Below are 15706 nucleotides of genomic sequence, written 5' to 3'. Positions count from 1 at the left end.
AGAGGAAGTTAGGATGTGTGCTCCTAATCCATTGATAGGTTTGATGCAATGAATGTGTTTGCATGTCTGCACTATGCATGTTACAGGGCCAGAGCTAGGACACCTATGTTTACCTGGGTACTTCTGCGCAGTATAGGTGACTAAGCATAAGAATGCATTCTTCTGTGAACTAAAACCCTGGCTTTTAATTTAGCTGTAGGGATAACAGTTGTGCCTGGATGAGTGAATCTGTGAATGCAATTGTTTGAACATTTGCATGTGAGTGTGCGAAGGGTTAATCGATTTTTGCTGTTTTCTAGCCACACCCCCTTCAGCACCTCCCTTTCCCTAATAATTTATTTAATGTCCTAACTAGAGGCGATGTGCCTGGATATATGTATGTTTATACTAATACTGGGTGGGGTCTCCCTTTATTAGGAACACTATACTAATACTGGGCAGGGCCTCCCTTTATTAGGAGCACTATACTAATACTGGGTAGGGTCTCCCTTTATTAGGAACACTATACTAATACTGGATAGCGCCTCCCTTTATTAGGAACACTATACTAATACTGGGCAGGGCCTCCCTTTATTAGGAACACTATACTAATACTGGGCAGGGCCTCCCTTTATTAGGAGCACTATACTAATACTGGGTAGGGTCTCCCGTTATTAGGAACACTATACTAATACTGGGTAGAGTCTCCCTTTATTAGGAACACTATACTAATACTGGGTAGAGCCTCCCTTTATTAGGAACACTATACTAATACTGGGTAGGGCCTCCCTTTATTAGGAACACTATACTAATACTGGGTAGAGCCTCCCTTTATTAGGAACACTAAACTAATACTGGGCAGGGCCTCCCTTTATTAGGAACACTATACTAATACTGGGCAGGGCCTCCCTTTATTAGGAGCACTATACTAATACTGGGTAGGGTCTCCCTTTATTAGGAACACTATACTAATACTGGGTAGAGTCTCCCTTTATTAGGAACACTATACTAATACTGGGTAGAGTCTCCCTTTATTAGGAACACTATACTAATACTGGGCAGGGCCTCCCTTTATTAGGAACAATATACTAATACTGGGTAGGACCTTCCCATTATTAGAAACACTATACTAATACTGGATAGGGCCTCCCTTTATTAGGCACACTATACTAATACTGGGAAGGGCCTCCCTTTATTAGGAACATTATACTAATACTGGGCAGAGCCTCCCTTTATTAGGAACACTACACTAATACTGGGTAGAGCCTTCCTTTATTAGGAACACTATACTAATACTGGGCAGGGTCTTCCTTTATTAGGAACACTACACTAATACTGGGTAGAGCCTTCATTTATTAGGAACACTATACTAATACTGGGCAGGGCCTCCCTTTATTAGGAACACTACACTAATACTGGGTAGAGCCTCCCTTTATTAGGAACACTACACTAATACTGGGTAGGGCCTCCCTTTATTAGGAACACTATTCTAATACTGGGTAGGACCTCCCTTTATTAGGAGCACTATATCAATACTGGGTAGGGCCTCCCTTTATTAGGAACACTACACTAATACTGGGTAGAGCCTCCCTTTATTAGGAACACTATACTAATACTGGGTAGGGCCTCCCTTTATTAGGAACACTATACTAATGCTGGGTAGGATCTACCTTCATTAGGAACACTATACTAATACTGGGTAGGGTCTCCCTTTATTAGGAACACTATACTAATACTGGGTAGGGTCCCCCTTTATTAGGAACACTATACTAATACTGGGTAGGGCCTACCTTTATTAGGAACACTATACTAATACTGGGTAGGGCCTCCCTTTATTAGGAACACTATACTAATACTGGGTAGGGCCTCCCTTTATTAGGAACACTATACTAATACTGGGTAGGGCCTCCCTTTATTAGGAACACTATACTAATACTGGGTAGGGCCTCCATGTATTAGGAACACTATACTAATACTGGGTAGGGTCTCCCTTTATTAGGAACACTATACTAATACTGGGTAGGGTCCCCCTTTATTAGGAACACTATACTAATACTGGGTAGGGTCCCCCTTTATTAGGAACACTATACTAATAGTGGGTAGGGCCTACCTTTATTAGGAACACTATACTAATACTGGGTAGGGCCTCCCTTTATTAGGAACACTATACTAATACTGGGTAGGGCCTCCCTTTATTAGGAACACTATACTAATACTGGGTAGGGCCTCCCTTTATTAGGGACACTATACTAATACTGGGCAGGGTCTCCCTTTATTAGGAACACTATACTAATACTGGATAGCGCCTCCCTTTATTAGGAACACTATACTAATACTGGGTAGAGTCTCCCTTTATTAGGAACACTATACTAATACTGGGTAGGGTCTCCCTTTATTAGGAACACTATATTAATACTGGGCAGGACCTCCCTTTATTAGGAACACTATACTAATACTGGGTAGGGCCTCCCTTTATTAGGAACACTATACTAATACTGGGTAGGGCCTCCCTTTATTAGGAACACTATACTAATACTGGGTAGGGCCTCCCTCTATTAGGAACACTATACTAATACTGGGTAGGGCCTCCCTTTATTAGGAACACTATACTAATACTGGGTAGGGCCTCCCTTTATTAGGAACACTATACTAATACTGGGTAGGGCCTCCCTTTATTAGGAACACTATACTAATACTGGGAAGAGTCTCCCTTTATTAGGAACACTATACTAATACTGGGTAGGGCCTCCCTTTATTAGGAACACTATACTAATACTGGGCAGGGCCTACCTTTATTAGGAACACTATACTAATACTGGATAGCGCCTCCCTTTATTAGGAACACTATACTAATACTGGGTAGAGTCTCCCTTTATTAGGAACACTATACTAATACTGGGCAGGACCTCCCTTTATTAGGAACACTATACTAATACTGGGTAGGGCCTCCCTTTATTAGGAACACTATACTAATACTGGGTAGGGCCTCCCTTTATTAGGAACACTATACTAATACTGGGTAGAGTCTCCCTTTATTAGGAACACTATACTAATACTGGGCAGGGCCTCCCTTTATTAGGAACACTATACTAATACTGGGTAGGGCCTCCCTTTATTAGGAACACTATACTAATACTGGGTAGAGTCTCCCTTTATTAGGAACACTATACTAATACTGGGTAGGGCCTCCCTTTATTAGGAACACTATACTAATACTGGGTAGGGTCTCTCTTTATTAGGAACACTATACTAATACTGGGTAGGGCCTCCCTTTATTAGGAACACTATACTAATACTGGGTAGGGTCTCTCTTTATTAGGAACACTATACTAATACTGGATAGTGCCTCCCTTTATTAGGAACACTATACTAATACTGGGTAGGGCCTCCCTTTATTAGGAACACTATACTAATACTGGTTAGAGCCTCCCTTTATTAGGAACACTATACTAATACTGGGTAGGGCCTCCCTTTATTAGGAACACTATACGAATACTGGGTAGGGTCTCCCTTTATTAGTAACACTATACTAATACTGGGTAGAGCCTCCCTTTATTAGGGACACTATACTAATACTGGGTAGAGCCTCCCTTTATTAGGAACACTATACTAATACTGGGTAGGGTCTCCCTTTATTAGTAACACTATACTAATACTGGGTAGAGCCTCCCTTTATTAGGAACACTATACTAATACTGGGTAGGGCCTCCCTTTATTAGGAACACTATACTAATACTGGTTAGAGCCTCCCTTTATTAGGAACACTATACTAATACTGGGTAGGGCCTCCCTTTATTAGGAACACTATACTAATACTGGGTAGGGCCTCCCTTTATTAGGAACACTATACTAATACTAGGCAGGGCCTGGCTTTATTAGGAACACTATACTAATACTGGGTGGGGTCTCCCTTTATTAGGAACACTATACTAATACTGGGCAGTGCCTCCCTTTATTAGGAACACTATACTAATACTGGGTAGGGCCTCCCTTTATTAGGAACACTATACTAATACTGGGCAGTGCCTCCCTTTATTAGGAACACTATACTAATACTGGTTAGAGCCTCCCTTTATTAGGAACACTATACTAATACTGGGTAGGGCCTCCCTTTATTAGGAACACTATACTAATACTGGGTAGGGCCTCCTTTTATTAGGAACACTATACTAATACTGGGTAGGGTCTCCCTTTATTAGGAACACTATACTAATACTGGGTAGGGTCCCCCTTTATTAGGAACACTATACTAATACTGGGTAGGGTCCCCCTTTATTAGGAACACTATACTAATAGTGGGTAGGGCCTACCTTTATTAGGAACACTATACTAATACTGGGTAGGGCCTCCCTTTATTAGGAACACTATACTAATACTGGGTAGGGCCTCCCTTTATTAGGAACACTATACTAATACTGGGTAGGGCCTCCCTTTATTAGGGACACTATACTAATACTGGGCAGGGTCTCCCTTTATTAGGAACACTATACTAATACTGGATAGCACCTCCCTTTATTAGGAACACTATACTAATACTGGGTAGAGTCTCCCTTTATTAGGAACACTATACTAATAGTGGGTAGGGCCTACCTTTATTAGGAACACTATACTAATACTGGGTAGGGCCTCCCTTTATTAGGAACACTATACTAATACTGGGTAGGGCCTCCCTTTATTAGGAACACTATACTAATACTGGGTAGGGCCTCCCTTTATTAGGGACACTATACTAATACTGGGCAGGGTCTCCCTTTATTAGGAACACTATACTAATACTGGATAGCGCCTCCCTTTATTAGGAACACTATACTAATACTGGGTAGAGTCTCCCTTTATTAGGAACACTATACTAATACTGGGTAGGGTCTCCCTTTATTAGGAAAACTATACTAATACTGGGCAGGACCTCCCTTTATTAGGAACACTATACTAATACTGGGTAGGGCCTCCCTTTATTAGGAACACTATACTAATACTGGGTAGGGCCTCCCTTTATTAGGAACACTATACTAATACTGGGTAGGGCCTCCCTTTATTAGGAACACTATACTAATACTGGGTAGGGCCTCCCTTTATTAGGAACACTATACTAATACTGGGTAGGGCCTCCCTTTATTAGGAACACTATACTAATACTGGGTAGGGCCTCCCTTTATTAGGAACACTATACTAATACTGGGAAGAGTCTCCCTTTATTAGGAACACTATACTAATACTGGGCAGGGCCTCCCTTTATTAGGAACACTATACTAATACTGGATAGCGCCTCCCTTTATTAGGAACACTATACTAATACTGGGTAGAGTCTCCCTTTATTAGGAACACTATACTAATACTGGGTAGGGCCTCCCTTTATTAGGAACACTATACTAATACTGGGTAGGGTCTCTCTTTATTAGGAACACTATACTAATACTGGGTAGGGCCTCCCTTTATTAGGAACACTATACTAATACTGGGTAGGGTCTCTCTTTATTAGGAACACTATACTAATACTGGATAGTGCCTCCCTTTATTAGGAACACTATACTAATACTGGGTAGGGCCTCCCTTTATTAGGAACACTATACTAATACTGGTTAGAGCCTCCCTTTATTAGGAACACTATACTAATACTGGGTAGGGCCTCCCTTTATTAGGAACACTATACGAATACTGGGTAGGGTCTCCCTTTATTAGTAACACTATACTAATACTGGGTAGAGCCTCCCTTTATTAGGGACACTATACTAATACTGGGTAGAGCCTCCCTTTATTAGGAACACTATACTAATACTGGGTAGGGTCTCCCTTTATTAGTAACACTATACTAATACTGGGTAGAGCCTCCCTTTATTAGGAACACTATACTAATACTGGGTAGGGCCTCCCTTTATTAGGAACACTATACTAATACTGGTTAGAGCCTCCCTTTATTAGGAACACTATACTAATACTGGGTAGGGCCTCCCTTTATTAGGAACACTATACTAATACTGGGTAGGGCCTCCCTTTATTAGGAACACTATACTAATAATAGGCAGGGCCTGGCTTTATTAGGAACACTATACTAATACTGGGTGGGGTCTCCCTTTATTAGGAACACTATACTAATACTGGGCAGTGCCTCCCTTTATTAGGAACACTATACTAATAGTGGGTAGGGCCTACCTTTATTAGGAACACTATACTAATACTGGGTAGGGCCTCCCTTTATTAGGAACACTATACTAATACTGGGTAGGGCCTCCCTTTATTAGGAACACTATACTAATACTGGGTAGGGCCTCCCTTTATTAGGGACACTATACTAATACTGGGCAGGGTCTCCCTTTATTAGGAACACTATACTAATACTGGATAGCGCCTCCCTTTATTAGGAACACTATACTAATACTGGATAGAGTCTCCCTTTATTAGGAACACTATACTAATACTGGGTAGGGTCTCCCTTTATTAGGAACACTATACTAATACTGGGCAGGACCTCCCTTTATTAGGAACACTATACTAATACTGGGTAGGGCCTCCCTTTATTAGGAACACTATACTAATACTGGGTAGGGCCTCCCTTTATTAGGAACACTATACTAATACTGGGTAGGGCCTCCCTTTATTAGGAACACTATACTAATACTGGGTAGGGCCTCCCTTTATTAGGAACACTATACTAATACTGGGTAGGGCCTCCCTTTATTAGGAACACTATACTAATACTGGGTAGGGCCTCCCTTTATTAGGAACACTATACTAATACTGGGAAGAGTCTCCCTTTATTAGGAACACTATACTAATACTGGGCAGTGCCTCCCTTTATTAGGAACACTATACTAATACTGGGTAGAGTCTCCCTTTATTAGGAACACTATACTAATACTGGGTAGGGCCTCCCTTTATTAGGAACACTATACTAATACTGGGTAGGGTCTCTCTTTATTAGGAACACTATACTAATACTGGGTAGGGCCTCCCTTTATTAGGAACACTATACTAATACTGGGTAGTGTCTCTCTTTATTAGGAACACTATACTAATACTGGATAGTGCCTCCCTTTATTAGGAACACTATACTAATACTGGGTAGGGCCTCCCTTTATTAGGAACACTATACTAATACTGGTTAGAGCCTCCCTTTATTAGGAACACTATACTAATACTGGGTAGGGCCTCCCTTTATTAGGAACACTATACGAATACTGGGTAGGGTCTCCCTTTATTAGTAACACTATACTAATACTGGGTAGAGCCTCCCTTTATTAGGGACACTATACTAATACTGGGTAGAGCCTCCCTTTATTAGGAACACTATACTAATACTGGGTAGGGTCTCCCTTTATTAGTAACACTATACTAATACTGGGTAGAGCCTCCCTTTATTAGGAACACTATACTAATACTGGGTAGGGCCTCCCTTTATTAGGAACACTATACTAATACTGGTTAGAGCCTCCCTTTATTAGGAACACTATACTAATACTGGGTAGGGCCTCCCTTTATTAGGAACACTATACTAATACTGGGTAGGGCCTCCCTTTATTAGGAACACTATGCTAATAATAGGCAGGGCCTGGCTTTATTAGGAACACTATACTAATACTGGGTGGGGTCTCCCTTTATTAGGAACACTATACTAATACTGGGCAGTGCCTCCCTTTATTAGGAACACTATACTAATACTGGATAGCGCCTCCCTTTATTAGGAACACTATACTAATACTGGGTAGAGTCTCCCTTTATTAGGAACACTATACTAATACTGGGTAGGGTCTCCCTTTATTAGGAACACTATACTAATACTGGGCAGGACCTCCCTTTATTAGGAACACTATACTAATACTGGGTAGGGCCTCCCTTTATTAGGAACACTATACTAATACTGGGTAGGGCCTCCCTTTATTAGGAACACTATACTAATACTGGGTAGGGCCTCCCTTTATTAGGAACACTATACTAATACTGGGTAGGGCCTCCCTTTATTAGGAACACTATACTAATACTGGGTAGGGCCTCCCTTTATTAGGAACACTATACTAATACTGGGTAGGGCCTCCCTTTATTAGGAACACTATACTAATACTGGGAAGAGTCTCCCTTTATTAGGAACACTATACTAATACTGGGCAGGGCCTCCCTTTATTAGGAACACTATACTAATACTGGATAGCGCCTCCCTTTATTAGGAACACTATACTAATACTGGGTGGGGTCTCCCTTTATTAGGAACACTATACTAATACTGGGTAGGGCCTCCCTTTATTAGGAACACTATACTAATACTGGGTAGGGTCTCTCTTTATTAGGAACACTATACTAATACTGGGTAGGGCCTCCCTTTATTAGGAACACTATACTAATACTGGGTAGGGTCTCTCTTTATTAGGAACACTATACTAATACTGGATAGTGCCTCCCTTTATTAGGAACACTATACTAATACTGGGTAGGGCCTCCCTTTATTAGGAACACTATACTAATACTGGTTAGAGCCTCCCTTTATTAGGAACACTATACTAATACTGGGTAGGGCCTCCCTTTATTAGGAACACTATACGAATACTGGGTAGGGTCTCCCTTTATTAGTAACACTATACTAATACTGGGTAGAGCCTCCCTTTATTAGGGACACTATACTAATACTGGGTAGAGCCTCCCTTTATTAGGAACACTATACTAATACTGGGTAGGGTCTCCCTTTATTAGTAACACTATACTAATACTGGGTAGGGTCTCCCTTTATTAGTAACACTATACTAATACTGGGTAGAGCCTCCCTTTATTAGGAACACTATACTAATACTGGGTAGGGCCTCCCTTTATTAGGAACACTATACTAATACTGGTTAGAGCCTCCCTTTATTAGGAACACTATACTAATACTGGGTAGGGCCTCCCTTTATTAGGAACACTATACTAATACTGGGTAGGGCCTCCCTTTATTAGGAACACTATACTAATAATAGGCAGGGCCTGGCTTTATTAGGAACACTATACTAATACTGGGTGGGGTCTCCCTTTATTAGGAACACTATACTAATACTGGGCAGTGCCTCCCTTTATTAGGAACACTATACTAATACTGGGTAGGGCCTCCCTTTATTAGGAACACTATACTAATACTGGGTGGGGTCTCCCTTTATTAGGAACACTATACTAATACTGGGTAGAGCCTCCCTTTATTAGGAACACTATACTAATACTGGGTAGGGCCTCCCTTTATTAGGAACACTATACTAATACTGGGCAGTGCCTCCCTTTATTAGGAACACTATAACAGAATGGTCACCATGCCACCCATCATAATCTTGCCACCATACTCCCCTTTCCCAGCACAGTGCCGCCATTATGCCCCCTTTCCCATTATAGCGATGCCACAGGCCCCCCTCCCCCCCCCCCCCCCCACACACACACACACACACACACACCCTCTCCCGTCACAATGGGGCACACAAGATCCCCATGACAAGTGCGGTAACTAGAACCTTCCTTTAATGATGCAACCGACACAGCAACCGCCCCGCCTCCATAACAGGAGGAGCCATCTTGGAACCTTACCCTCTTCTCTCTGAGTAATAAAGCGGAAATACCTCCTTTAGTATCCGATCCAGTCCACCCTTCTCTACAGTGGAACTGCTCACTGTCCCTCCTTCCTGTCCTTCTGCTCCACAGGTGTCTCATCTGTCATGTAACATCCTGACATGCAGCATGTGGAGTCAAGTCAGAGGTAGGCGACAGTAGGTGGTCGGTGACACTGAGGTGGAGGATGGACCTAAAGTCAGAGGTAATATTATTATTCTACCAGTTACCAGCCATCACTGACCTTCTCTGTATGGCTGGACAGTGGTGCTAATGGAGGAGTTCCAGGGGGAGCTCCTCTATCTGAAGGAGGGTAAGAAATCAGCCCCATTTGCCCACACCCACCATGGCCATTTCACTAGTGGACATCCCACCAATGCCACATGAGATGTGCTGAGAGGTGGATCTGATGAGATCTGATTTGCTGAAGGAGCAGTAAAATGCACTTACTGTAAGTTGTCCGGCTAAGTTCTGCAAGGTAAGTGGTGGGGAGAAGACAAGGCCGTGCCTCTGATGATAATACGAGGTTTAAACTCCCAACTGCATGTGCCTCATCTGCCTGTGCCCAGAAATGCCCTAGAAGAAACCATCAGCTCCATCGATGAGCAGACGCCCAGGCGGAGTCACCCTTTAATGAGTTTATTATGATAGATCTGGAAGTGGAGAAGCATTTTGCGGTTGATTTTCCATCAGACCAGACGATGATGATGCCAAGAAACTGGGTTTACCTACAAAGTCTAACATTTTCTTTGTAGCAGATGGCAGGCAGAACAGAGGTAATTTGAGGGAAAATAACTATTAAATTTTATAATTTTCTTTGCTCATAAAGCCGGTGTAATCATACAGACGCAGCTACTGAGGCCCATTAAAATGAATGGGCATTCTGTCTACTCCATCTTTCCGCAGACCCGCACTGGGCGCCAATTATCCGCCATTGTCTGTAGGAGATTATGGTGTGCCGAGTGATCCAGGAAATGACGGGATACAATCGTTTTAAGGACTCTGCACGCTGGGACGCAGTTTATAATTCGCCAGTAACAAAATAATGCCGATACAGCCAAGTTGATGTTCTGGAACTGCTCCATCAGGTCTCTTAAAGTGAACCCGGACTCGCCTGGCGGCCATTAAGAGCGCAATTTTAATCACTTTATCCAAAGAAAAAGAGACTTGTTTAGCGCTGCAATGCTGGTTTTCACAACTATTTTCTCATAGTGTAGCAGGGCGTGCGGTCTCCTCCCCTCCCAGGCATCTGCCGCTGTCCTCAAAGTGAGAACCGCCTTGCCTCCAACTAGTTCCGGACGGTCTTCCGATAGAATGATCCTGGGAGGTATTAGCACAGGACTGGGCAAACTTTGCACGACCCGGGCTGCAATCCTAAAACGTTTCCCTTTCTCCATCCCTCCCTCCCTGCAGAGCGGAAGAATACGGAGGGTTAAAAGGTTAAAACTCACCTACTTGCCGCTTCCTGCGTCGGGTCTCCATGGCAATAGGGTGTCATGTGATGAACGACGCATGCAGGCTGGATACGGCACGTGGGCCGGAGTTTACCCAGGGCTGTACTAGCATGTATAATGGCCATGTTAGAAAGTTACACAGAGTAACCTTGGTTTGCAAACATAATTTGTTCCGGGAACAGACAGTAGCTCTCTGTAGACCTCTGCCCACCCCCAACGTGTGCCAATTTCCTTGCAATTTGGTTTGACAACCCCACCCGCGATTTGTTGCAGAGTACCTTCAGTGGAGTGTTCTCATCTGCCCAGCAGGCATGCCCCCCCTTTCCTTCTTTAGTGCCCTTCCATCCTCACCCCTGTGGCATCTCTGTGACCCGCCAGCAAGTTCGCAATATCTTGGCAGGTCCCAGGGGACAGAGACACCATGGGAATGGAAACAGAAGGACACTGATGGAAGAAGGTAGCGCAGTTGCTGGACAGGTGAGAACGCCACTCTGTGCGCACTCTGGAGGAGAGGGGGGTGCAGGTACTCCCTGATACCACCGGGAGGTTTCAGAAAATGTTTTGCTTTTCTTGCTAAGTGCTTGCAAACCGAATTACGTGCAATCCATTTTTTTTTACAGTATTGGGCTATAATTGCATCATCAATCAGGAACATTTTGAATCTGACTTATAAGTTCACTTACCCTTTAAAGTAGAGCTAAATGTAACTCTTCTCTTCATAAATCCATCCCTGAGAAGGTTCTAAATTAGAGCCCAATTTGGGTTTAGAGCCCTCTAGCCCAATTAAGTACCGTAAATATCCCATGAAATATAGCCTTCTGAATTCAATGGAATGAGAAATTGGGAAAGCATTCAGTGCTGGGCCGAAATTACGCATTAGCGTAATTACGCATCGTAATTCACTACAAATGCACCGTAAGCGTTACGTGTAAGGTTACGGTATTACGCGTAATTAATTACGCGTAGACCGTGGGTTACGTTTTTACGCGTAACAAATTACGCGTAAGACAGTAAACTCCCATTGAAATTACACAGTCTGCCGTAATCGCGTAATATTACGCTCCCGTATAATATAAAAAAGCTGCCGACTTTAAGGGTTAATAGCAAAGCCCCCTTAAGTGCTAAGAGCCTCAAATTTGGAGAATATATTAAGGAGATCAGAAGGAATAAGAGGAAAAAATTTTTTTTCAAAAAGACGTTATAGTTTTTGAGAAAATTGATGTTAAAGTTTCAAAGGAAAAATATATACATTTAAAAACCCGCCGACTTTAACGGTTAATAGCAAAGCCTGCTTAAAATTTAGGGACACCAAATTCACAGGGTATATTAAGGGGATCAGTGGGAATAAGAGGAAAAAAATTTTTTCAAAAAGACCTTATAGTTTTTGAGAAAATCGATTTTTAATTTTCAAGGGCAAAAATGTCTTTTAAATGCGGAAAATGTCAGTTTTTTTTGCACAGGTAACAATAGTGTTTTATTTTCATAGATTCCCCCAAGTGGGAAGAGTTTTACTTACTTCGTTCTGAGTGTGGGAAATATTAAAAAAAAACGACGTGGGGTCCCCCCTCCCAGACCTCTTTAACCCCTTGTCCCCCATGCAGACTGGGATAGCCAGAATGCGGAGCACCGGCCGCGTGGGGCTCCGCACCCTGACTATACCAGCCCGCATGGTCCATGGATTGGGGGGTCTCGGAAGGGGAGGGGCAGCCAAGCTTTCCCCTCCCCCTCCGAGCCCTTGTCCAATCCAAGGACAAGGGGCTCTTCTCCACCTCCGATGGGCGGTGGAGGTGGAGGCCGCGATTTCCTGGGGGGGGGTTCATGGTGGCATCTGGGAGTCCCCTTTAAAAAGGGGTCCCCCAGATGCCCACCCCCCCTCCCAGGAGAAATTAGTATAGAGGTACTTGTACCCCTTACCCATTTCCTTTAAGAGTTAAAAGTAAATAAACACACAAACACATAGAAAAAGTATTTTAATTGAACAAAAAAACATAACCACGAAAAAAGTCCTTTAATATTCTTAATTAACCATTAATACTTACCTGTCCCTTTAAAAGCCAGTTCCCACGCAATATCCTCGGAAATATACTAATCAGTTACAATGTAACAAAGTTATTACAATGTAACAACTTTGTTACTTTGTAACACCACCGCACCCGACGTCACTCGCCGCTCACCCGCCGGCCGCCGCATACACGCTAAGTCCCCGCCGGCTCCCGCCGTCCACTCCGCCCACACCTGTCACCCATATACATGCTGGCACCCATGGGTGCCAGCATGTATATACGTGACATGTGGGAGAGGCGGGGAGGGCAGCGGAGCCGGCGGGGACTTAGCGTCCCTTCACCCGACAGAGCTCTGAGCTATATAGCTCAGAGCTCTCTAAAGCATCTTTGTATTTGGGCTCCAAGGAGCCCCATTGGTCCTTAGCAGACCAATGGGGTTCCTTCTGATTTGAATTTGATTTGATTTGAAAAAAAAAAATTTCCTCTTATTCCTTCTGATCTCCTTAATATATTCTCCAAATTTGAGGCTCTTAGCACTTAAGGGGGCTTTGCTATTAACCCTTAAAGTCGGCGGCTACCTAACATTGATCCATGCGTCAATTTTTCCGCTTGGCAGCATGACCTTACGCATTAATTGCTAGTAGGATTTTACGCGTAAGCCTATAACTTAACAACCTGAATTATGGTATTCTTACGCGTAATTGCGTAAGGGCAATGCGTAATTACAGACATGTACCGAAATTGAATGTCTATGCCGTAAGCGTAATTTCGTAATGCGTAATAGCGTAAAATTACGCGTAATGATCCGTAAGCGTAGCTTTTTCCATTACGACCAGCACTGAAAGCATTCCTTTCTTCATTATAGAAGACATGATGGAGCCATCTGACATAGGGCTGAGAGGGGAAGATCGGAATGATCACTAAAGACCCCCCGGGCTAGTAAAAAAGGGCGCACAGGGATAGTGGACAAAAAGGGCGCCGCCATAGACTGCAATGCAAAATATCGGCTATTCGGCGCCCGGCAGGAAAAAAGGGCGCCCGAGAAATAGCGGTTACAGGGATTGTGTTAACAAAAGTTTTCGTTTACAAAATAAGGTTTATAACAAATATCGTTTACAAGTTCGTTTTGAGTTTGTGTTATACTTATTTTTTAGTTTTAAAATTTCGCTTACAAAAGTATAAGAACTACATTTTCGTTTACACTTGTTTGATCATTTAAAAATTTGTTTTCATATGTATAACGCTTAAATACCGTTTTCAACCTTATTGTATTAGAAATACATCGCTTTTGGTATTAACTTTGTTTTTACTCTTATAATGCGTTGATTATAGTTACTAAAATATCGCTTTTAATATTACTGTTATTTTAAGTTTTCTAATGCGTACATGATTGTAAGGCTATCTATTGTATTGTATATATTTATATATACTTTTCTCTATTTATAATATTAATGTATTCCAAAAACATACAGATAAGTTAATTGGCTCCCCCTAAAATTGACCCTAGACTACAGTACTTACACTACATAATATAGACATATTGCAATGGTAGGGATTAGATTGTGAGCTCCTTTGAGGGACAATAGGGACAAGATATATATATATACACTGTACAGCGCTGCGTAATATGTCGGCGCTATATAAATACTAAATAATAATAATAATAATAATAATAATAATATGTGATCTTAAGGCTATTTATTCTATTACAAATATATAAATTATTTTATTCAAGTTATTTGTAGAGAAGATTATTTTATTCATGTTATTTGTAGAGAAGTATTTTAAGGATTAAATATTTTATTGTTTATATATGTTTAGAGTGTTTGTGCGGTGGGGATGGTTAGGTTTAGGCATTACCAGGGGGTCTAGGGGTTAGGGATAGGTACAGGGAGGGTTAGGTATAGTTACAGTATAATATACGCAAACAGGGGGTGGTTAGGGTTAGGCACCACTAGGGGGGTGCTTAGCTTTAGGCACCGCCAGGGGGGTCTTAGGGTTAGGCACCACCGGGGGGGTTGTTAGGGTTAGGCACCACCAGGGGGGTTGTTAGGGTTAGGCACCACCAGGTGGGTCGTTAGGGTAAGGCACCACCAGGGGCGTCTTAGGGTTAGGCACCACCAGGGGGGTCTTAGGGTTAGGCACCATCAGGGGGGTCTTAGGGTTAGGCACCAACCGGAGGGGGGTCTTAGGGTTAGGCACCACAAGGGGGGTCTTAGGGTTAGGCACCACCAGGGGGGTCTTAGGGTTACACACCACCAGGGGGGTCTTAGGGTTACGCAAAACCAGGGGGGTCTTAGGGTTAGGCACCACCAGGGGGGTCTTAGGGTTAGGCACCATCAGGGGGGTCTAGGGGTTAGGGATAGGTACAGGGAGGGCTCTGTGTGAGAGTAAGGTTAGGTATATTTACAGCACAATATATGTAATATATACAATTTATTAAATTATATATATTTAAACAAAGAGGGGTTTAGGGGTTAGGGATAGGGATAGGGAGAGATCTGTGTGAGCCTACAGTTTGGTAAAATTACAGTAGAATATCTGTAAAACCTACCATTGCATTGCTATGCTTAATACAAGTGTAAATATCGTTTTTGTTATAGACGCAATTTGATGTTTTTTTCAGAATTCGTTTGTTGTTATAGACGGTATTTTGCCATTTCATTTCCGTTTATTTAACCTATTTAGCACTAAATTTTCGTTTACAACCTATTAAAC

The sequence above is a fragment of the Hyperolius riggenbachi genome, chromosome 8, assembly GCF_040937935.1.
Source record: "Hyperolius riggenbachi isolate aHypRig1 chromosome 8, aHypRig1.pri, whole genome shotgun sequence".
Classification (NCBI taxonomy): Eukaryota; Metazoa; Chordata; class Amphibia; order Anura; family Hyperoliidae; genus Hyperolius; species Hyperolius riggenbachi.
The sequence above is the reverse complement of the archived record's forward strand: the minus strand, read 5'-3'. Positions refer to the sequence as shown.